This window comes from Canis aureus, chromosome 4 (genome assembly GCF_053574225.1).
Source record: "Canis aureus isolate CA01 chromosome 4, VMU_Caureus_v.1.0, whole genome shotgun sequence".
NCBI classification, from domain to species: Eukaryota; Metazoa; Chordata; class Mammalia; order Carnivora; family Canidae; genus Canis; species Canis aureus.
This window is the reverse complement of record NC_135614.1, coordinates 26,100,824-26,124,019: the sequence shown is the minus strand read 5'-3', so window position 1 is coordinate 26,124,019 and position 23,196 is coordinate 26,100,824. Positions and strand designations below refer to the sequence as shown.

The following is a 23,196-nucleotide window of genomic DNA, read 5'->3' as shown; positions in this document are numbered from 1 at the left end:
AGAGATTACTTAAAAAAAAAAAGGGGGGGGGGATCCCTGGGTGGCGCAGCGGTTTGGCGCCTGCCTTTGGCCCAGGGCGCGATCCTGGAGATCCGGGATCGAATCCCACGTCGGGCTCCCAGTGCATGGAGCCTGCTTCTCCCTCTGCCTGTGTCTCTGCCTCTCTCTCTCTCTCTCTCTCTCACTGTGTGCCTATCACAAATAAATAAAAAAAAAAAAAAAAAAAGAAAAGGAATCATTAAAAGAAGAAGAAGGAGGAGGGGGGGGGGGAGGCTGCTCCCTACAAGAGGATATTGTTAAAGATAAATGGTAGTAAGCTCCTTTTTTTGCTTAACATTCATTTCTTTTTTCAATCTTAGCAACAACCTTTAAGGAAAACTATTATTTTCTTCATGTTACAAATAAGAAAACAGAGGTTCGTAGATATTAAGCAGTTTACCCAAGGTCATGCTATAGGTAGATGGCAGACTTGGGACTCATACCCATACCTGCTTGATTCCAAGAGGTGGAGAACTATCTCTGATCCAAGTATTGCATTCTATTCAGGAAGGCAGGAATGCTTGTCCTTATACCTGGGGAATCTTCCTACTTCTAACCACTGGTGACATCCCAGGGTAGCCCCAGCTGTCCAAGTCATGTCTGTGTTGGTTCCTGCCTACCTAGCTTGAGCTAGATTTTAATAAAGATGTTTTTCCTTTTGTTTAATATAGCCAGCCACAGCTGGGTCTAGTCAGAGAAGTGATCACCGGGTCTTCTGGCTATGCTTATGTATCCATGTGGATCTCTGGAAACATCTATGGACAGTCCTCTCTTTTCATAACCATCATTCACCCATCATTAAATGATGAAAATGCTCTATGGTTCTTCTGTGGGAAAATAATAGTAGCATCTCTTTACTGAGCATGCATTTTATTTAGCAGGCATTGGGTAATAGTTCCATGTACATTATCTCATTTAATTCTCGATGACAAAAATGCAACACCATCCCCACCTTACAGATAAGGAAATGAAGGCTCTGAGAAGTTAAAGTCACATAGTCATGCCAATACATGGCAGGTCAAACCTAGGTTTCTGATTCTGAAGCCTGTGTTGTTTATCACTATGATAGTGTTGTCTCTTTACCACCCCCACCCCCACAGAGGGAAAAATGTACTGTGTTGAATAGGTACCTAGGAATCTGTAATATAAAATATTCACTAATTTTATGTTTTCTGACCTTGTTTGATGATAAGAATCACCTGGATGGAAGGTTTAAAAAATATGGAATGTTAGGTTACTTCCTTGGAAATTCTGATTCATTAGGTCCAGAATGGGGCTTAGGAATCAGATTCTCAATACGCATCTTACAAGATTCTTACCACCAAACAAGTTTGGGGAAAATGTCAGTCCATGCATATCTGGGGAGTGTTGGTTTACTTTTTTTTACCTGGGAAATGCCCAATTAAATCGCAAACTTTCTATCTATTGGGGCTTTCACTCCAACTCTATCCTTTGAAATGAGGGCCAGTGTAGAGATGGGAAAGATCCAGGGCTGGAAGGCCAACTTTTGGGCAGAATTTCTCAGACAGGGATGAATCAAGAAGGGAATGTACACCTGAGAGTCTTGTGCAAACCCAGCCAGCCTGAGGCGACTTTTCTAAAGAATCTATTCTCAAAAAGTTAATTGCTTCGGCACTTTTGTCTTGTTCTTTTTTTAGATCCTAATGATCATTTCATTTTAAAAATGCCAAGTGGATGGCTAATGGAGGGACTTTTCTATAGAGATTGAAAGAGTTTGGAGAATGAGAGTAACCCTCAAAGTCACAGCAGTGGATGAAAAATTAGTTCCCTAGGACCTCAGGAAAATTGGGAGAAACTGGGTAGAGGTGAGAACAAAGCAGACTTGAGAATATCTGTACTTACTTTCTGTGATAGTTCCTGACAGATCTTGCTCTGGCAGGCACCCTTCTGAGCTTCTCAATTTTTTTTTTCACCTAAGATCTTCTGGTTCCACCTGAGTAAAACTGGGTTTCCTTTGCAGGGAGGGTGGGAACTATCCTCAGCAACAATGGGCCCAGCAGCTTGTGGGATGACCATGATGTTTGTATTTTTAGTCAAGAAGGAAGCAACACTAACATTTTCCCTGAGCAGACCCTCTGCTCCACGGCATAACATCCTAAGGATTTATTCAGTCCATTGTGACAGTCTGCTATTTCTGTTTGCAAAGAAAATTCTACCCCAAATTCAAAAATAAAAGAATTAAGCTCAACTCAAGCTGTTAATTTCATTCAATCAACCAAAAATTACTTTCAAATACCTAAGGTGTACCTAGTGCTGGGTTAGGCCCTGAGGGCATGCAGAAAAACTTATGTTATCCTGCCCTGAAGAAATTTAAAATCTGATAAGGAAGACAAAATGAATATACAGGAATCAAAACACCATTAAGCAAGATGGTTACTACAAAAAAAGAAAAGAACAAGTGTTGGCAAGTTGTGGAGAAATTAGAACACTTTTGCACCATTGGTAAGATTGTAAAATGGTACAGCCACCATGGAAAACATCATGGTAGTTCCTCAAAAAAATTAAACAGAATTATCATATGATCCAACATTCCCAATTCTGAGTATATATCCAAAAGAATTGAAAACAGGGTCTCGGGATCCCTGGGTGGCGCAGCGGTTTGGCGCCTGCCTTTGGCCCAGGGCACGATCCTGGAGACCCGGGATCAAGTCCCACGTCGGGCTTCCGGTGCATGGAGCCTGCTTCTCCCTCTGCCTGTGTCTCTGCCTCTCTCTCTCTCTCACTGTGTGCCTATCATAAATAAATAAAAATAAAATAAAATAAAATAAAATAATAAAAATAAAAAAAAAAAGAAAACAGGGTCTCAAAGAGATGTTTGCACACTCATGTCACAGCAGTACTATTCACGATAGCCAAGAAGTAGAAGCAACCCAAGTGTCCATTGACAGATGAATGGATAAGCAAAATGTGGTACATACATATAATTGGAATATTTTTCAGTCTTAAAAAGGAAGGAAATCTTGCCACATGTTACAACATGGATGAATCTTGAGAACATTATAATAAGTGAAATAAACCAGTCAAAATAACCCCACAGATACTACGTGATTCTACATATCTTTAGATAAAGAGGTATCCAAAGTAGGCAAATTCATAGGAATGGAGAATGGTAGTTACCAGATGATAGGACGAGAGAGAAATGGGAAGTTGTTCTTGAATGGGTATAAAGTTTAACTTTTGTAAGATAAAGTTCTAAAGATCAGTTGCACAGCAAGGGGAATATACTTAACACTACAGAACTGTATGTTTAAAAATGGTTAAGATGGTAAGTTTTATGTGTATTTTTATCATAATTTTTTTAAGAAGTTAACATGAACCAATCTGACCACTAACCAAAATTGCAGTAAAGACAAGAACAGACACACTGAAGTTAGAGATGTCCTAGGCCTGAACACATCCTAAAGGATGTGTCATGTTGGATTGGTAGGACACGGGGAAAAAAGAAGTTCCAAACAAGAGCCCTGGAAAATGACAGAAGCTGGAACAAACACTTTATATATTATGGAGAGTAAGTTTTATAAGTCCTTAACTACGTGTATGTGTGTGTATGTGTGTGCACATGTATATAAGCAGTGAGAAATCTGGTGCAATTAGGAAGAGTTTACACCAAAGAGTAGTGAGAAAGAAGTAGAGCTAGAAAGGATGAGGTCTAATTGTAAGAGATCTTAAAAGCTAGGTGGAAGTCTGTACTTGATACCATAGACTCTAGGAAAGCATTATCGGTTTTCTTTTTCTTTTTTTTTTTTTTTTTTTGAGCCAGAAAGAGAGGGAAAAAGAGTGCAAGGTGGGGAGTTGCAGAGAGAGAGAGAATCCCAAGCAGGCTCTACACCAAACACAGAGCCCAAGGCAGAGCTCAATCTCAAGATCCTGAGATTATAACACTGAGATCATGACTTGAACAGAAACCAAGAGTTGGATGCCTAACCAACTGAGCCACCCAGGTGCCCCAAGGCACTATACGTTCTTTTTTTTTTTTTTCTTTTAAGATTTAATTAATTTATTTATTCATGAGAGACACAGAGAGAGAGGCAGAGACACAGGCAGAGGGAGAAGCAGGCTCCATGCAGGGAGCCCGATGCAGGACTCGACTCCAGGATCACACCCTGAGCCAAAGGCAGATGCTCAACAGCTGAGCCACCCAGGCATCCCATGGCATTATAGGTTCTTAAACAAGGATATGTATAAGGTTTCTAGTAAAGCTGAAAACTCTTATCAGTCTCAATTGAAATAAGAGAAGCAAAAGAGAGTAACTTGGGTTTTGTCTAGGCTTGGGCTGGAGGGAATGGGGAAATGATAACCCTCTAGGACTGTGTGCTGGTAGCAGAAGGGAGAATTGAAATGACAGGACAGTGAAGGGGAAGTAAGAATGCAAGGGAAGAGAGGAGAGCTACAATTGCCTCGTTCTTGGTCTTCAGGAACTTTTTGTGTTTCCAAACTTGCAAGGTCATGTGTTTTGCTTTATAAAGAGCCTTAGAAACTTCCTTTCAAGGGCTATACCATAAAAATCCATATTTGAAGGTCAATATAACAGTCTCATGGGTTAGAGTGGGAAGATTGAGGGTAGAGGGCCCCACGGCCCAATCCCAGGGGCACCTGTCAAGTACAAAAGCCATATAGTGGAGCATAAGCTGAGAGCTTTATCTTGAGGAAAAGGGTGACTGCCCACAGTGAGGGCTGTGGTTTCAGAGTCAAAGAATGGAGTTCCATTCCCAGCTCTATTGCTGACTCCATCCATGCACTAGGGTGAATCACTTCCCTCTGTAGGTCTCTGTTTTTTCCACCTGCTTTCACAGAAGACAGAAAAGACCAAAAGAAAAAGAAATATACCATGCACCTAATATGAGCAAAGAAGTAAGGCTGGAGCTGTAACAAAACTCAGAACTTATGACCATATGGGGGCCAGGTTTGACGTGCTCTGCTCTTGACATCAGAAGTCCATGGAGAGGACGTAAGTATTAAACAATACAAACAAATGTTGCCCCAGAGAGTCTGGGTTCTGGGAATATGAACTGGGAATCCCAACCAAAATTCCAGGTTTCCAAGTTCCCCTCAAGGAGTCATAAGGGTTATGCAGGAGGTGAATCACCACACCCAGGATCTGTCTTGGAGACCTAAACCACCGAATACTAGGCTCAGCAAAGGAAAGGGCTTGATTCAAATAGTATGGGGGTTTTAACCAGAATATAAGCAGTTCCCTTGGGTCCTAATGAGACCATGAAACAATTTTGCCCTAGGATCTGGATACTGTTCTAGTTCTGAGGTCAGCGGCAGTTCAAACCTATAAAGTCGGTCCCTGTGGAGTCCAATGGCCTCTGGCCTGGAAGACTACATGAATAAAAGAGCTCAGAAGACTGTGGGCCTAAAGATATTGAATTCATATTCTTCCCAAAGCCTGTGTTATTTCTCAGTCCAACTTTCCATAAGCAAAAGGCAGAGAGATGGGCAGCCCTTGTCAGAGTTTGGAAGAAAGACAGAGGAAGAAAGACGTGTGTTGACTGCTCATCAGCAATGGTGGTTTCTCTGCCACAGGGAAATACTAATCCTGCCAGCCAGGGGAGGTTCATGGGAAACCCAGGGGGAAGAACAGACCCCAGGAATCTGGAATAGTTGAACCACTGTGTTCAAAATGGATTTCACATATCACTTCATACCCATTACGATGGCTATTATTAAAAAAAAAAAAAAAGTGGAAAATAACAAGTGTTGGCAAGGATGTAGAGAAATCGAAGCCCTTGTGTATTGTTGGTAGGAATGTAAAATGGTACAGCCCCTATGAAAAACAGTTTGGCAGGTCCTCAAAAAGTTAAACAGAATTACCATATGATTGAGTAATTCCACTCCTAGGTATATACTCAAAAGAATTGAAAGCAGGGCCTCCAACAAATACTTGTACACCATGTTCACTGCAACATTATTCACAATAGGTGAAGTCAAAAGGCAAAGCAACTCAACTGTCCATCAAGAGATGAATGGGTAAACAAAACGTGGCATGCTATATATACAAGGGAATATTATTCAACCTTAAAAACGAATGAAATTCGAATATATGCTACAACATGAATGAAGCTGAGAATGTTGTATTTAGTGAAACAAGCTGGACACAGAGGCCATATATATCATGGAATTCCACTTCTGGGAGGTGCTTAAAATAGAATTCACACAGAAAAAAGTAGAATAGAGGCTACCAGCATTGAGGGGAGAGGGTATGCAGAGTTATTTAATGAGTACAGAGTTTCTATTTGGAATGTTGAAAAAGTTCTGAAAATGAATAGTGATGATGGTTATAAAACAAAGCACAAGTATTTGATGTCACTGAACTGTACACTTAAAAATGGTTAAAAAGGTAAGTGTTATGTATATTTCACCACGCTAATAATTAATTAATTAATTAATAATTTTTAAATTTATTTTTAATTAATACTTTTAAATCTTACCATTTATGGTAAGATATATATTAGTGGTAAATCTTACCATTTATGTATATTTTACTAAAAAATGGTTGCCAAAAAAGAGGGGGACACAGGGATCTACCAGGCACTGAGAATAGGATTCAGAGAAACAGGGCATGGGAAGGTGGCATCAATGATATTCAGAGTCTTGAGATGAGGTGGGGATGGGGGCCTGAGATGGAAACAAAGAGCCCGCCCATGAAGGAGAAGGATAAAGTGTGAGAGTCAGAGATGAAAGACAGAGAAAAGACCAAAATGGAGCACTGTTAGGCAATAGGGCTGAGTACGGAGAAAGAAATGGGGATTGGCAGGTCTAATTTTTTAAATGGGCCTGGGGTCTGGGTCTTTTCTTTGGCAGGCACGTGGACTTCCACGTTTAACCACCGTGGGGCTTGTGGTGGATGCTTCCGGGACCTTCATCCACTCTGCAGTGGTCATCTGGCTGTTGCCCTCTGAGGCTTCCTGTCTCCTCTTAGGGCTGACAGACACCACAGTGAGTCAGTTCTACCAAGACTTGACTCATTTTTGACCCAGTTTTGGTGATAAAACACACAAAACCCTGGAATTTGGCACTATGGCTCAAAAGGTATGGTGAGTACGTGGTTGCAAGACTCAGATTCCTGGCTGCTTCCTGTTGCTATCCCATTTCTTTGTAAAGGTTGAAGTGAATTACATTTGAAGATTTTTTTTTTTTTTTAAGTAACCTCTACTCCCAACGTGGGGCTTTAACTTATAACCCTGAGATCAAGAGTTACATCTTCTACTGACTGAGCCAGTCAGGTATCCCTGAAGTGAAATACATTTAAAATCAGAGAGACTTGAATCCATATTCTGGCTTGTCTCTAACTAGCTGTGTGACCTTGGGCAAATTACTTAACCTCCGAAAGCCATGGTTTGGTTACTTGTAAAACAGAGCTACAAGCTCTGTAGCCTTGTGGTGGGCATTAGATGAGAAAATGTATGAAGAGCTTCTCAGCACTTTGCTGGTCACAAAGAAATTGCCTAGTAAGTTAAAATTATTATTATTATGACTACTATCAGTACCTTGAGGTCTTTGATTATCTAGGATTACTTTGCCACAAGGGCAATGAAGACTTATATCTGGACATTAAGTGACTCACACTCCTGTAGCCCTGGATTTAGGGCAGGAAGACCTGTATCTGATTTGGGATCCCCAATTTACTAACTGTGTGACCTTAGGCATTTTCCACCCTCTTGGTTTCCTCATTTGTAAAATGGAGATGATTACATAGAGTTGTTAATTTCAAATTAAATACTATGTGTAAAGATTTTTATAAATAACAACAACCAAAAAAGCATGGCTGTATAATGTACTCAGGATCAGAAGCAAGCCTATGTCCAGGCCAAGGTCAAGGTCCAGGTGGGAATCGAGGTTGGGATCAGCACAAGAGCTATAAAAACAACTGTGATTGAGATCAGTTGGGGTCAAAACAAAGTTTGGGGCTAAAATAAGGAGGGAGTCATGAGCAGGGTCACAGTAGGGGGTTGGGTGGAGTTTTTAATTTGGGCTAGGAATCCACACCGGATGGTGCACTGTCTGAGCCCTGAGGGGTACAGCAGTTCTGTGCGGTGACTCAGAGGCGGCTACACTGCCTGGGATAAGGCTCTAATCCAGAGAATTTGGTTTGGGGGAAAGTAGAGTACAGGACTTAACAAATCCTCAGAGACTTATAAAAGTGTAGGCCTTTAGGTAGCTAGTCCAAATGCAGTAGTTCAGCAAGCTCATCCCTTCATCCTCCCTGCAGCCTGGTAAGTAGCTACATCATATTAAGAATCACCCCATCTTCAAGTGTGTCCTGCACAACAGCGTTGGTTCTCACAGTTCTGATCATCCCTCCTTATCACCCATCTTCCATCATCCACCACCTACCCATCATCATCCATTCAACAAAGATTTATTGAATACCGACTATGTGTCCAGCACTTTGCCGGACCCTGAGGATCCAGTAATGGTTGGAGGCAAGCATGTTGTCTGTCCTCACGGAGCCTCAGTCTAGACGGAGAGATAGATAATGCAGTTGATTTCGACCTTCTACATTTCTGTGTATTAGTGGGTGGTGGCAGATTCTAAAATCAGTCCATGAGGCAAAGATTGCAAAATTATTCTTGAAAATACCTTACATTGCCAGGACCTTGGCATTTAGAAGCACAAAAGCCAAGAAATAACATCTATTTCTCTTTGCACTTTGGGTGTCACCCTAAGATAGTAAATGTCAAGATCTGGCTTTAATGATGTAGTGTGATTTTAAATGAATGAAGGAAATTCTTTGTTTCTTGCTCTTTCCACTGAGTATGTACGGTTGGGTTTGCATAAATTAACTTTATTAATGATGGGACTCCAGTATAAATACAAATTACACCAATGTGTATGTAATTATTTTAAATATGTTAAGGAGGAATACAGTGCACTGTGAGAATTCACAGTGGAAGGGCATAACCTAGTAAGGGGTAGAGGAGTGAGTGATATGGAAGGCTTCACCGAGGAGGTGACATTAAGCTTAGTCCTTCACCGAGGAGGTGACATTTAAGCTTAGTCCTCATTAGCACGTCATAAAGGGAAAAAACAACTTTCCAGGCAGGGGTATTGACAAGAGGCAGAAAAGGGCTCAGTACATCTTAGGAACTGAAAGCCAATTAGGTTGATATTGAAGAGATAACAAAGGGCCTCCCCAAGTCAGCCCCCAAAGTGAGGACCTATCCTACACACTCTGATGCAGGTTATACAACGCGAGGTAAAGTGGTCTGAGACTCAGAGAATTAAATAATTCAGAGTACAGGGTTAGAGAAACAGAAAATTTTTAACACAAACAGAAAGAAGTTATTGGAAACATGAACAATGGGATTCACCGCTCTAGCTCTGAATAGCCTGTACAAAGACATAAGCCAGGAGTCACAAATGCAAACACCCGAGAGGCTAAGCAGGTAATGTAAAGAGCAAAGCAGGTGGAGTGTAGGACAATGTGGGGCAGGGAGTGTAATGACTATGGTAGACAGAAGAGCTCTTGTCTTGTTTAATGGGGCACCTGGCATTCAGCTCCTGCTAATTGTTGCCGAGTGAGAACTGAGGACCAGTTTTGCTAGATTTTCCATACCGTACCAGATGCTGTCAGTTCCAGCTTCTTCTGGCCTTTGGAGCCCACTTTTTTCCACCGTACAACAGGCTGAACATTCCTTATGAATTAATACCACCACTGCCCCTTCTCTCCCACACTGGAGCAGCTAGCTCCCAGCCAGTGACTGCTGGGCTTGGTGGGTAAATATGCTAATGCCTTTGCCTCTCGGGTGAGATAACTTTGAGACCTGTTCTACACTGCTTCTCTGAGTTCCCCAGAAGAATCAAGCCCCAGGTGATAATTCCCTTAATAGCCTTACCCTTACCTCTTACCTTCCCTGTCCCACTTTCCTACTTCCTAACTGGAGTTTCCTAGGATCACCTTCCAAGTAAACTATTTGAAACTGAAGACTTGTTCTGGGAGAAACCAACCTAGAACACAAAATGTTAAGAAATATTTGAAACCTGGAATTTTTTTAAAAAGATTTATTTATTTATTTTAGAGAGTGAGAGCGGGAGGGGCAGAGGGAGAGGGAGAAAGAATAACATACAGACTCCATGCAGAGTGAGAGCCCCACACCAGGCTCGATCTAATGGCCCTGAGATCACAATCTAAGCTGAAACCAAGAGGTTTCAGTCGGGTGCTTAACCAACTGAGTTACCCAGGTGCCCTGAAATCCAGATTTTTTTTTTTTTGAAGATTTTATTAATTTATTCATGAGAGACACAGAAAGGGAGGCAGAGACAGAGACAGAGGGAGAAGAAGTCTCCCCATGGGGAACCTGCAGGACTCAGTCCCAGGACCCCGGGATCATGACCTGAGCCAAAAAGGCAGATGCTCAACCGCTGAGCCACCCTGGTGCCCCTGGATTTTTTTTTTTAATGTCAAAACTTCCCAATTAAAACTGTGCAAGTCAACAGAAACAAGTTTATGGGTTGGATTTAGCCAACAGACCAGCGGTTTGGAATTCCTGACATAAACTAAGACTTCATCTTTCTTATAACAATCACCCAGGAAAGGAAAAGTGTTTAAGACAAAGTTGGATGAGAAAGTTCTAAGGGTAAGACTAGTGCTACATGAAAATGACTGCTTAAGATATGGGGAATTCCACCATAAGGAATGCTGCTGTGCAGTCAGGTCGGCAGCTCTTGCCCAGGGCTCCCGGCATGCCTCTTCATTTGAATACACGAGGGCCCGTGCAAAGTCTCAGAGCAGAGGCAGGCCCAGCAGCCGCCTATACCAAACTGGTTCTGCAGCAAGAGTGACAAGCCAGGGCCTGCTGGCTGCAGGGTCCTCAGAACCTCCCCTGGTTCCCAGTCAGCAACCATTCTTGGGACTACAAGACAGATGCCATTCTGCATCATCTTAACTCGCCTGGCCTCTTGGTGCAGCCAGAGTGTGCATGTGAGGAGCCAGTTGGGGGGTTGCCGTGAGCCCCCACCCTTGGCACCTCTTGCCAGGCCAACTTTCTAGGTAGTCATCCAATTCAGCCACCTAAAGTGCTGACAGGAGGCACTGTCATCCTCTACTGCATAGAGGAAGACACACCAGGCCCTGGAGGGTTGAAGGCTGCACCTGGCTGGGATGCCCGGACAGGCTCACGGGTGACAGGCAACACCTTATGCCCCAAGCTGTCTCCAGCAGTGTTTGCAGAGCCTGAGCTATTTTAGGTTCCTTTGTCATCACTGCAGGCACACTGGACTGGAGAAGTCTGATTAGAAGGGAAAGAACCAGTTTAACAGAGCTGGGCTGGTGCTGCTTCCCTAAGTTGGCACCATTGCACCAGGCAGAAAAGCCTGTGTCGATGCTTCTGAGGATCTGGACTGGGTTAAGATTCCAGCACTGACTTTAGAACAACTTGTCAGACAAAAGAGGCAAAGAAGAGGACTTTGAGCTTCAGGGACCAGCAGCTGTAATTCCCATTTTAGGAATAACCCCGACAATAATAATACTTTATTATAAATGTGCTCTAAAGTTATATTAAGTTCCCTTTATAGAAGGGATCTTATTTGATCCTTACTATAGTCCTATGGGGCAAACAGGTATTACCTGTCCCACACCTTAGATATAAGGAATCTAAAACTCACCAAAGTCAAAGTGACTCAAGGTCACAGTTTTAAGAAAGTGAGGATGGCAGGGCCCAAATCAATTTCAGAAGGAGTTTGGGAACCTAGATTTACACATCTAGAGGTCTTCATAGGAAAAGGGAAACTAAAGGAGAGAGAGGGAGCCTTGGCTTTCTGCTGGTGGCCCCGGGAAATGTGGTGCTTCATGGATCAGTAGCTAAGGAGTGGACTTACCCACAGAGCCTGTTGGTGGTCTGCACTAAAGGGCAATCACAGCAGGCCTCAGGGCAGCTTCATCTCCTCTCTTAGCTGGTGGGTGAGAAGGGTTTTTCTGTTTCCCTCATGCCGCCCCCTGAGTCAGCTCTCTGGCATTGCCCTGGCATGTCCTGGGCCCCACGCCCAGGCAGTGAGGAGGTGCTGGCAGATTGCCTGGGGAATGCTGCTGTCTTAACTCAAGCCAAGTCCTGGTTAAGACCCCTGACCAGAGGGAGCTCAACAATGGCTGCATTGGGGGCTTTGACTTGTAGGCACAGCAGCGTGAGTCTTCCTCATCCCTCAGACTTCCTGGCAGAGGTGGCATTGGGTACACACCTTTACCTAAGGGCTGCAGCCTTAGAGGGGATGCAGGGACCAAATACACTTTATAGACTGGCTGAGCCAGGCTGCTACCCCAGAGCCCTGCTTGGGTTTCTGGTCACATCCAAATAGCTAGGGAGGGAGTTGCTTTTGGACAGAAAAGGGGAAAAGAGAGCCAAGACTCCAGCCTGAAGCTGCCTCAGCTGTTTCTGGGGCTCTGACTCAGAAGCTGCTTCTAAGGAATGTTGAGCACATGGGCCTCTGAGCCCCTTGTCCAGGCACAGTGGAATGAACAGCTGGGGCGTGGGGGATGTTTTATCCTCCCCTCTGTTCTCTGAGGATATCTCCCCCAGCGAAACCCTACCAGGATAGATTGAAGACTCATCCTAGAAGGCCCTGGTCTCATTGTCCAGTAAGGAAGCCTCCCCAGACCACATCAGCCTTAGGGATCGACCCCAGCAATGAGTGTCTGCAACTACCAATTTGTACTTGTCAAAACGCTGCATTGCATGAGTGTGTTTTGGTCCCCTCTCTCTAGTTATCTTATCTCCCTAACTGTTGCAACTTCCTTGACTTCATGATTCTGGGCAAAAAGGAATACCCGAGATACAACACTCATGTGATAAATACATTGATTGACAGATAATCTGAGAAAAAAAGGAACAAAGAAAAGAAAGAAGCTATGAAAAATCAGTGAGAAAACCAGCAGTCTGCGTCACACTCTGTATGGTAGTCCAACATCTGGGGACTCTCCTTTCCTTCCCAAGCAAAGCTCCCAGGCCACTTGGAGAAAGGAGAGAAGAAAAGCTGTGGAGAAGTGGCCCAGCACCTCCCTGCCCCCAGCACCCACTCAACCCAAACACCCTCAGATCTGCCAAGAGCCCTGGGAACTTTTCTCCCTTGAGAGAGGAGGGGGCTCCACAGTGATCCTCCAAATGTGGACAAAGGTTCTTTTCTCTGCCTCTCATTTTTATTTATTTCATTTCTCTAAAGCAGGTAGATATCTCATGGGATAATCCACACTGAAATGAGACCCAAGGAGAACTAACCCTGGAACAGGAATCGTGTTAGCTCATCACACAATACAATATTTTTAGGCTTGTCTGCGTACCTCCTTAGATCATAAGGGCTGGGAGGGCAGGAATAGAGTCTGTCTTGTTCACCAAGCTAGTCCCAGAGTCTAGCACGCTATGTGGTACACAGCAGTCAATCCACAGGGTATTCCATGCGTGTTTGTTGATTTGGCTAATTGAGGGGCATCTGGAGCCTGCCAGCATAGTCCTGCTATCTAGCTGCCATCAGCAGCTTTTATTCTGGAGCTAACCATTCCAGGTCTGGGAATCTGATGATCTATTGGAAGAAACTGAAGCCAGGTACACTGATAGGCTGTCTCCGGGGCCCAGGGCTCTAGGACAGACTTGGTGCTGGGAATGACTCCTGGGGTGGGGTCTGCTGAGTAATCCACAGCCCTGACATCTCTCTAAACCCAAGCTTACTGCGGCCTCTAGTGGACAAGCAGAATCACTGCCCTTTTGTGGGTGGAGGTCCAGCTTCCTCACCTCTGCCCCCGGGGATCTTCAGGTTCTCCACCCATGGGCCCAGGGTCAAGAGCATACACAATAGCACCACCAGCAAGACAACAAACCATATTGTAACAATAGACCAGACATGGAACAGACCAATCCATTAAAAAACACCCATTATGTACAGTACATAGTAGTCTGATAAAAGCATGAGAAGGAGAAAGAGGGAGATATGGGAATAAGCAAGATCTCTGCCCTTAAGAAACCTATGCTCTAACCGAGAAGGCAAACTGAAGCTTAAAATAAGCACACAGTGAGCCTGAAATTGGGTGCCAGACATTTCAAGAGCTGAGTTTAGAGGATCAGCTTCACTTCTCTATGCCTCAGTTTTCTCATCTGTAAAATGGGGATATAAAATTTACCTTGCAGTGTTATATGTAGATTATAATAAGATGATGAGGAGAAAATACGGCATTATGTTTCTTGCTGTTATTCAAGTAATCCATGTTCATCATAAAATTTAGAAAGCACACTTAAGGAAGAGGGAAAAGTCCACACTGATACCACAATCAGAGATAAATACTGTATATCTAACAATGTACATACTTAACATGTTAATCATGTCTATAGAAGCAAGGGCATTATGGGAATGGTATGAAATCACAAAACTGGCTAGAATTACAGAGGATCTAGAAAGTTCTAAATGAGCATCCATACTTAATTCTGAAAGAAAGAGCATTTCAGCAAAGATGTGATGATGTACTGAAAGTGATATTATTTCCCGTAGATCTCTGCATATATACTCATCTTAGCAGAGGGGCCTTCCCTGATTACCCTACATTAAATAGCACCTCTATCCCTTTCCCCAACTTTGATTTCCTTCATAGCATTTATTACCACCTGGTATACTAAGTATTTGTTTATAGTTTGTGCCTCTCACCAGAAAGTAGGCTTCCCGAAGGCAAGGACAGCATCTATTTTTTCCACTGCTCTACTCCCAGCACTGAGACAGTGCCCTGAAAAAAAGTAGGTGTTCAACCAATATTTCTAAAAAGAAAGAGAGAGAAAGAAAAGTGAAGTATAAAATGAAGTTGGCAAAGGTAGGAGAGCTACTGCAGTAACTCTGGAGAGTGAGGTAGGCCAAGTCTAGGGTGGTGGGAGGAAAATACAGAGGAAGGAATGGATTCAAAGACATTTAAAGGGGAAGACATACTGGTGTTGATCCCTGATGGCATACATGATGATAATAATAATAACTACCATTCCTTTAGCATCAGGAATTGAGCTACTAACATACAAATATTATCACTAAATTGTTACAGCAACCCTGGAGTGAAAATTACATCTTTATTTTACCAGTGAGGAACATGAAGCTCAAGAAGTTTAAGTAACTTGCCCAAGGTCATACAACTAGTGTGAGTGGTAGAATTCAAACCTGGCTCTGCTTTCTAAGTGAGATAAGGGATGAGTCAGAGTTGACTTGGAGGGCAGCCTGGGGGTGGGGGAGGGTGCTCAGCGGTTTAGCGCCACCTTCAGCCCAGGGTGTGATCCTGGAGTCCCAGGATCGTGTCCCACCTTGGGCTCCCTGCATGGAGCCTGCTTCTCCCTCTGCCTGTGTCTCTGCCTCTCTCTCTCTCTCTGTGTCTCTCATGAATAAATAAATAAAGTCTTAAAAAACAAAAACAAAAACAAAGTCGACTTGGAGATTCTGAACATAAGTCATTGGCAGGAGAGTCATGTTACCATCAGAGCTAAAGGAATTGGAGGAAAAAAATAGGCAAGGCAAGAGAAACAATTATAACAGTTAATTTTTATTAAGCCCTTAAATATGCAAGGCACTGTTTTATGTTTCTCATGCACTCCTCATAAACCCCTATAGGGTAAGTGCTATTATTATTATACCTACTTTGCAGATAAGAAAACTGAGACACAGAGAAGCCATAAAATGTGCAGACTCCCATAGTTAGTAAAAGGCCAGGATTTGGCTTCATTGTTCTAACTACCATATTATACTGTCTCTCAATCTGATTAATTTGGATTTGGATCATATTGAATTTGGGGAGATAGCAGGACATTCAAGTGGGAATATCTGGTAAATAGTATCTCTAGCCAAGATCTGGGATCTAAGAACCTCTGGACCTAGTCTGGTCAGAAAGTTGGGCGTTGGTCCTTCCTGAAACCCATCCCTGCCTGGCCCAGAGCCAAATACTATTAACATCTGGCTGGTCCCCAGATTTCTATTCTTTTCCTCCCTTCTAGCTCACCTGACCACCCAGTTTCCCCAAACACCTGCCTATCCCTCAGTATCTCAGGGCCTGACTCACACTCTTTTCTCTACTAGCAGTGACTCCTCACCCACAATTCCATCTGCCAACATCCTTCCCCTCCTTTCATCTCCTCCAGGTTTTCCAATTGTTCCAACTGCTCTGATTGTTTCCCCATTAAAAGTCCCATAGTTCTTTACTTTTACCCTCGTGCATTTACTGAGTACCTGCTATATCCCAGGCACTTTAGAGGATACCAGGATGAACATAAAGAGACACAGACCCTAACCTCATGAAGTCTTTAGTCACACAAACACATGTAAGATTACACTTGGGACAAGTGCTTTGAAGAAGTGGTGGATGGAACTTTGGGGGTTGTCATTCAGGGATCTGATCTGGCCAAGAGGTCAGGGAAAAGCTACTCTGAGGAAGTGACACCTGAACAGAGAACTGAGGTTAGGCAAGGGGAGGGAAATGTGAGTCAGGCAGCCATTTTTACTATGGTACTAATCTTTTCTCGTATCATTGTGTTATTATCGTGCTTATCTTCTTGCCTCCAGTGAGTAAGGCTCCTTTAAGGCAGGGCCTATCTCTGGCCCATATTTTTATCCCCTATAAGAGTTGGGACCAAAGCTTACCCAGGGCAGTGAGATGGTTACCTAAATGGACTGAGGGGACATTGCCTCTCTCTGCAGAACCTCTCAGCATAGCACCCCCCAAGCCCCACAAGCACTAAGAGGTCACCCTGAACTCACCTCCAGCACCTCCTTTTTGTTAGACAAGGAACAGTGTCACTTCCAGCTTTGGGCCCATTTTGATGTCCACCCTGGATGAAGGTATCTTCTGGTATTAAGCTGGGGTTTCAGCTGGCGTTCCTTTGTGAACATGGAGGCAGCCTGCCCTGTGGACTCCCTGTGATGCACGTTAGGAAGGAGCCTCAGGGTGGTTGTACCAGGACGATGGAGTTTATTGGGGCCTCCAGGTCCTGTTAGCCTATGGCTTCCCACTTGCCCACTCTGTTCCTGCCACATAGGCCTTCTTTCCACCCCTCAAATATACCATGACCATTTTTATCTCAGGCCTTTGCTGCAGTTCCTTCCACCAGGGCTGCTCTTGTCCCATACCTCCAATGACTACCTCCTCCTACCATAAGGACACTATCATTTAGGTGTCCCTTGAATGTCTCTTTCCAAGGGCAGCCATGTCTGAGTGCCTCAGTTAAAGGAATTCTCTATTCTTCTCCACTCAATCTCATTGCTTTATTTTATGTTCTCTCTAGAACATGCTGCAGGCTAAAAGGACCACTTTCTAGGTTCATTGCTTGCTGGCTACACGAGGGCAAGAATTTTGTCAAATTGTTCTCTTAGGTTTCCATGTGACTGGAACAGATGTGATCCAAAAATTAAAGAAATAATGTATGAGTATCTCCATTGAGTGTCTAATCTGATTCAGAAATCAGATTAGATGGTGATAAAGCCACCTTGGGTTTAAAATACCAATGTAGATCCATCCCATTGCTGGTACCAGCACATCTGAATTGAACCCCCCATGCCATTTACCACTCCCTCACCTCAATATCCATTTCTATTCACTTTTCTTCAGTCACATTATCCCCAGCAACATGTTAGTTGTTTGCTCTTAGGCAAGTTGTTTTCCTTTTCTATTTTTTTTTTTAAGTAATCTCTACACCCAATGTGGGGCTCAAACTCAGTACCCTGAGATCAAGAGTCAGATGCTCTATCAGTTGAGCCAGCCAGGTGTCCCTACTTTGCTTTTCTAAACTCTAGTTTCCTCTTTGGCAAAATGGGGCTGATGGCCCCTACACTCAGAGTGTGGTGGCGAGGATTAAATGGAATAGAGTACTCAATGCCTCCACCTTTCTTATAGGAAGCTCTCCCTAAAGGTTAGCTACAATGGTGGTTTTATTATCTTCACCACACCTTTCTCATTCACTTTCCTCTGGCTCTCCCGCTCCTCCCTCTAGCACTTTGTACGCCTCAGATCTGCCCACCAGGGGGCCCCACCTGCCACTCCGTGCCCTGACCACCCCACAGGTGCAGGCAGCCGGGCCCTTACCTCAGTATCTCTCTTCTTTCTCTCATGACAGTTTTTGTCACCTCTCTGCTGGTGCTCCCTCTTGGTCCTAAATATCTCAGTCTTGTGTCCCAATACTCCACTCATTCTACAAATAATTATTGAGCACCTACTATATGCCAGGCTTTGTGCTACGTGTTAAGGATACAAGGAGAGGGCAGCCCGGGTGGCTCAGCGGTTTAGCGCCGCCTTCAGCCCAGGGCGTGATCCTGGGGTCCTGGGATTGAGTCCCACGTCGGGCTCCCTGCATGGAGCCTGCTTCTCCCTCTGCCTCTGTGTGTGTGTGTGTGTGTGTGTGTGTGTGTGTGTGTGTCTCATGAATAAATAAAATCTTAAAAAATAAAAAAGGATACAAGGAGAAAGATAAGGTACCCCCCTGTATTCAAGGAGTGCACAGTCTCTAGTGGGATGGTGGAGCAGTGGAGAGGCAGAGAGAGCCCTGACCTGGACTGAGGATGGGAAGGCGGAAACCAGACTGCCCTTTGGAACCAATCCTCTAGCTGGAAAATGGAAGGAAATTTCTCCCTGTTAGTCCCTCAGCCCCTCCCTCCAAATACCACTGTTCCTCACATTATATACTCCTACAACTTATCCAAAATTCTGAACTCAGCTCATTCCCAGCACCTCAGACACTTCAGTTCCTCACATCAAAGTTTTTAGACCTCACCCTGAATGTCCTCAGCCTCTCAACCCAACATCTCAGCCCCTATGCCCAATTCTTCAGAGCTCAGCCCCTCATTTAAAATTCCTCAGCTCCTCTTTTAAGAAGTACTGTAGTTATGGGTTAAATCTGTGGTTTCTAATCCTTTTTTTCAGCTCTTCAACACAGCAGGGATGGGAAAACACTCTCACTAAGGACAATCGCTGTTGGAAATAGTTACTGAGGATGGGGCATATCAACTATTCTGTGCATGGTTGTGATTTGATGTGTCTTCCAGGGGAGAAAGGGGCATCCCTCACTAGGCCCCCTAGTTTAGAACTTGTTTATTTAAATGTTTTCATTTGTCAGGGTGTCTGCCTAGCTCAGTTGGAAGAGCATGCGACTCTTGATCTCAGTCAGGGTCGTGAATTTGAGTGGGTGCTGGTTACACGAGGGCAAGAATTTTGTCAAATCGTTCTCTTAGGTTTCCATGTGACTGGAACAGATGTGATAAAAAAAAATTAAAGAAATGAATGAATGAGTATCTCCATTGAGTAAGTGTCTGGATTCAGGAATCAGATTAGATGGCGATAAAGCCACACCTTGGGTTTAAGATACCAATGTAGATCCCATTGATGGTATGAGCACATCTGAATTGAACCCCCCATGCCATTTACCACTCTGGGTGTAGCGATTACTTAAACAAATAAAACTGAAAAAAGAAATTTAAGAGTTTTCATTTGTCTTTCTCACTCTTTTTTTTAAAATTTATTTTTAATTTTTATTTATTTATGATAGTCACAGAGAGAGAGAGAGAGAGAGGCAGAGACACAGGCAGAGGGAGAAGCAGGCTCCATGCACCGGGAGCCCGACGTGGGATTCGATCCCGGGTCTCCAGGATCACGCCCTGGGCCAAAGGCAGGCGCCAAACCGCTGCGCCACCCAGGGATCCCTCACTCTTCTTTTTTAAAAAAGAAAATTTCATTTATTTGAGAGAGCGAGAGAGCACGCACGCCCGGGCGCACAAGCAGGGGGAGGGGCAGAGAGAGAGGGAGAAGCAGACTCCCCGCTGAGTAGACAGCCAAATGCAGATGTGGGGCTCTATCTCAGGACCCTGAAGGATCATGACCTGAGCTGAAGGTAGAGGCTTAACTGGCAGAGCCACCCAGGTACTCCTTTCTCACTCTTATCCTCATTGTCATATTTTGTTACTAGTTTCAAGTACCTCACCACTAATAATTTCCTCAGAGTCCTTGGAGAGAGGCCATGACCTCACCACCCAGAATTCTCCAAAACTAGCATTAGAACCTTAGAGTTGGAGGGGACTTTAGAAGCCACTGCTGTGAGTTTCAAACTTCTTTCAGGAACATTTTTTTAGCCAGAGATTCTTCTTCAACAAAATCTTATGCGGAACCCCAATATATATGTTGAGCAGCTGCTGAGGCATGACCTGTAACCTGTAGGTTTCTGTGGAATGTGGATTGAAAGCCCCTCATGGGCACAAGACTAAATCTTTCCCAAATTTATTTTACAACATCCTCCAACAAGCAGGTAATTATTCTGTTTCCAAGAGTGTCATCCCCCTTGCATTTAAAGCACCTCACTTTCAATTGCCCCATTTTCCTCAGGTCTGAAGAATAAGTACCTTTATACTCTAAAATTGCTTTTGAAAATTTGGGAGGGAAGCTTCTTGAATTCATGGGGCAAATCCTGTGGTGTAATTTTTGGAGACTTCAAGGAGAGGGATGGGAAGAATGACAGAGGGTCCCACCCAGTGGAGCCCCTCTGGTGATTACCAGAGCATCAATTTCCTGTGTGATTTCCCATTCCCTGCGCTGTGGGCACAGCCTGAGTGCTGGTGCTGCCCAGGGGACTGGCTGCAACCGAAGCAGCGCAGCTCTAGGACCCCATGAGGTTGCCATAGATACTGATGCGCAGGGAGCTAGTGAACTCGTTATTATTTATATGTAGCTTCCCTCTAATTGCTGTGGGATAGCTGGAGGTTGTGTGGGTACTACAGCAGTGGGGATCAGGAGGGTGTGTGTTTGTGTGTGCACACAAAGGTGTCTCTAGGCTCCACATTGCCACTCTGGCCACGTCAGAGTCTGACCAGTTGACAGAAGTAGTGAGAGAGGGAGAAGCGAAGTAGACATAGAAAGGAAAAAGGAGAGAGTGATTTGAGTTTTGTTGTAATTGTAAAGCCTAACTTTCCACTTTATTTGGACGTTTCTCAAAATGAGAGGCATCGCCAAGCACATAGTAGGCAGTCGATAAACATTCGTTGAAAGGCAGCTAGTTCCACTTACATGGTAGTGTGAGTCATTCCCCAGGCTTTCCCCCACTATTTTTCTCATCATTCTTCCTTTTGCCCAGACATTCAATGAGAAGAGCTTTATAAGGTTACCCTCAAATACCCAGCATAGAAGGCTCACCCTCAGTAAGGAAGATAGCCCCCCTCACAGTGGGTACCTGGGAGTTGTAGTCCTGATTTTACATTTTTTTCCCTGGGATACCCTAGGGGACTTCACACCAGCCCTAGCTTGTTCTGATCTCCCTCCATCTTCTCGCTGCCCCTGACGTTAATGAATACAAAGTTTCAGCATGAGGAGGGCAGGAGCCAAGCTGTCCTGAGGGCTCGGAAGGGCACATGGATGACTAATATGCAGCCCCTATTTCTGGAGTGCAGACTAGACATCACTTCTGCCTTTAAGGTGGATGACAGAAATTCAGGACTGTCATCCCCACAGATAATCTCACGGCCTTGCCCCACGCTGGGACTTGGAGCTCAGGCTCTCACCCCAGTGCTTTGAGATAGGAAGTGGCCTTACTCCCCAGCGCTTCACTTCCTGTTGCCCTGGGGAGGGGTGGGGCATGGTGATCTGTTCACCTCAGCCCCTTCCTCTGGCTGGCCCTCTGTGCCCTCCTCCCAGGCAATCTGTTAAAGCTTTTCCTCTCCTATTCCCTTAATCGCCCCCACTGGGCAGTCTGGTTCTCCCCAGCTCTCAGGGCTGTTGGGTGAGGAAAGGAGGGGAGCCTTCCCTGGGAGCTTTGCTCCACCCACCCCCTCAGGGAGGCAGCCTGGGAGGCTGGGAGCCTCTCAGCTGCCTTCTCGGTGAGCCAGCCCGCTGACAATGGAGGCCTGACTCCCAGTGGGCGTCCTGCTGTAATCAAGACTGAGCCGCAGCAGTTGGCCCAACTCCATCTTGCCCAGTTGGGGCTGGCCCCTGACTTGGGGTACAGCTGCCTGGGCAGGGCAGCTTGGGAACCCGCCCAGCTCATTTCTCCTCCACGGAGACAGTTAATGTGCCTCAGTTCCTACTGTCCTCTGATAGTGGGGACAGAGGAAGGGGTGGTAACTCCCCTTGCCAGGGCCCCAAGTAGTCCCTTCATTCCACAAATGTTTACTGAGGGACTAGGGCTAAGTATACAATGGTGAACAGAGGAGGCAAAGGCCCTGCTCTATTGGAGCCTACAATTTAGTGGGAAGGCAAATATTAAACAAATAATAATAGCTACCTCTGTTCTAATTAGATGCCAGGAGCTACTCAAGCTGCTTTATGTGATTTGGCCTGTTTAATACTCACAATCCTGTGAGGTAGGTGCTACCATTCTTCTCAGTTTTCAGATAACGTACTGACACACACAAAGATGAAGTGACTTGCCCAACATCACACGGCCGGTCAAAGAGTTGCCCGGAGATCCAAGCAGGCAGTCTGACATCAGAATCCAGTGTCTGGACGACCACATTCTAGCTCTACCGCCTCTCACAGCAGTAAATTAAAACATATCATTACAAAATGTGGTGAGTGCCATGAAATGAAAATATACAGGGGGCCCTGCAAGAAAATGGGGATACTTTCTCCTTCCTTCCGCTTGCTCCTCTGGCCCACAACCACACAAAACCTTGGTGATGGGTCCCACCTCAGCCCTCTCATTACTGGCCTGAGAGAGAAAGGACGGTCTCTCCTCTCCAAGGCGGGAGGGGCAGGAAGGCAGAGTCCCACCTGCATCCTCGGCCCCGGCCTGGTCTCCCTGAGCAAACCGTGCCTGAAGGGTTTTATCTAATAATGGCCCTGAGGCTTAGCCAGGTCTAGACTATCAGCTCCCAGAGGGAAGGCTGCTGAGAGAGCGCGCCCCGCACAGGCGGGTGCGGCCTGACAGCGACTTTTTGACCTTGGCGCTCTCTCCACAGGGCGGCAGCGGGGCCGGGGGCGAAGGGCCGCGGGAAAACTCTGCGGGCCCGACCGCGCGGCGCCCCCGGCCCACGCACGCAGCACGCACGTTCCGAGCCCGCGCAGGGCCGGCTCTGGGACAAACCCGCAGGTCGCGAGGCTTCCGGCTCCCCCGGGGGGGCCCGCGCCGGGACCCCCGCGCCCCCGCGCCCCCGCGCTCCGGCGCTCCCCGGCGCGCGGCCGGCCGGGCGGCTCCCGGGGCGGGGCGGGGCGGGGCG

General features: G+C 45.2%; 1 long non-coding RNA gene across 2 annotated transcripts; it reads right to left on the bottom strand.

Annotated features, from left to right (window-relative positions):
• Positions 1-205: 205 nt before the first annotated feature.
• On the bottom strand, positions 206-22,939 carry LOC144312374 (uncharacterized). 2 transcript variants are annotated; one of them, XR_013377839.1, is made up of 3 exons: positions 22,331-22,938; positions 16,768-16,924; positions 206-2,790 (listed from the first exon to the last, which is right to left on the bottom strand). It is a non-coding gene; the product is annotated as an uncharacterized LOC144312374 (long non-coding RNA). The 2 variants fall into 2 exon arrangements; XR_013377840.1 differs by lacking the exon at positions 206-2,790 and adding an exon at positions 14,307-14,795 and having other exon boundaries at positions 22,331-22,939.
• Between the last annotated feature and the right edge of the window lie 257 nt (positions 22,940-23,196).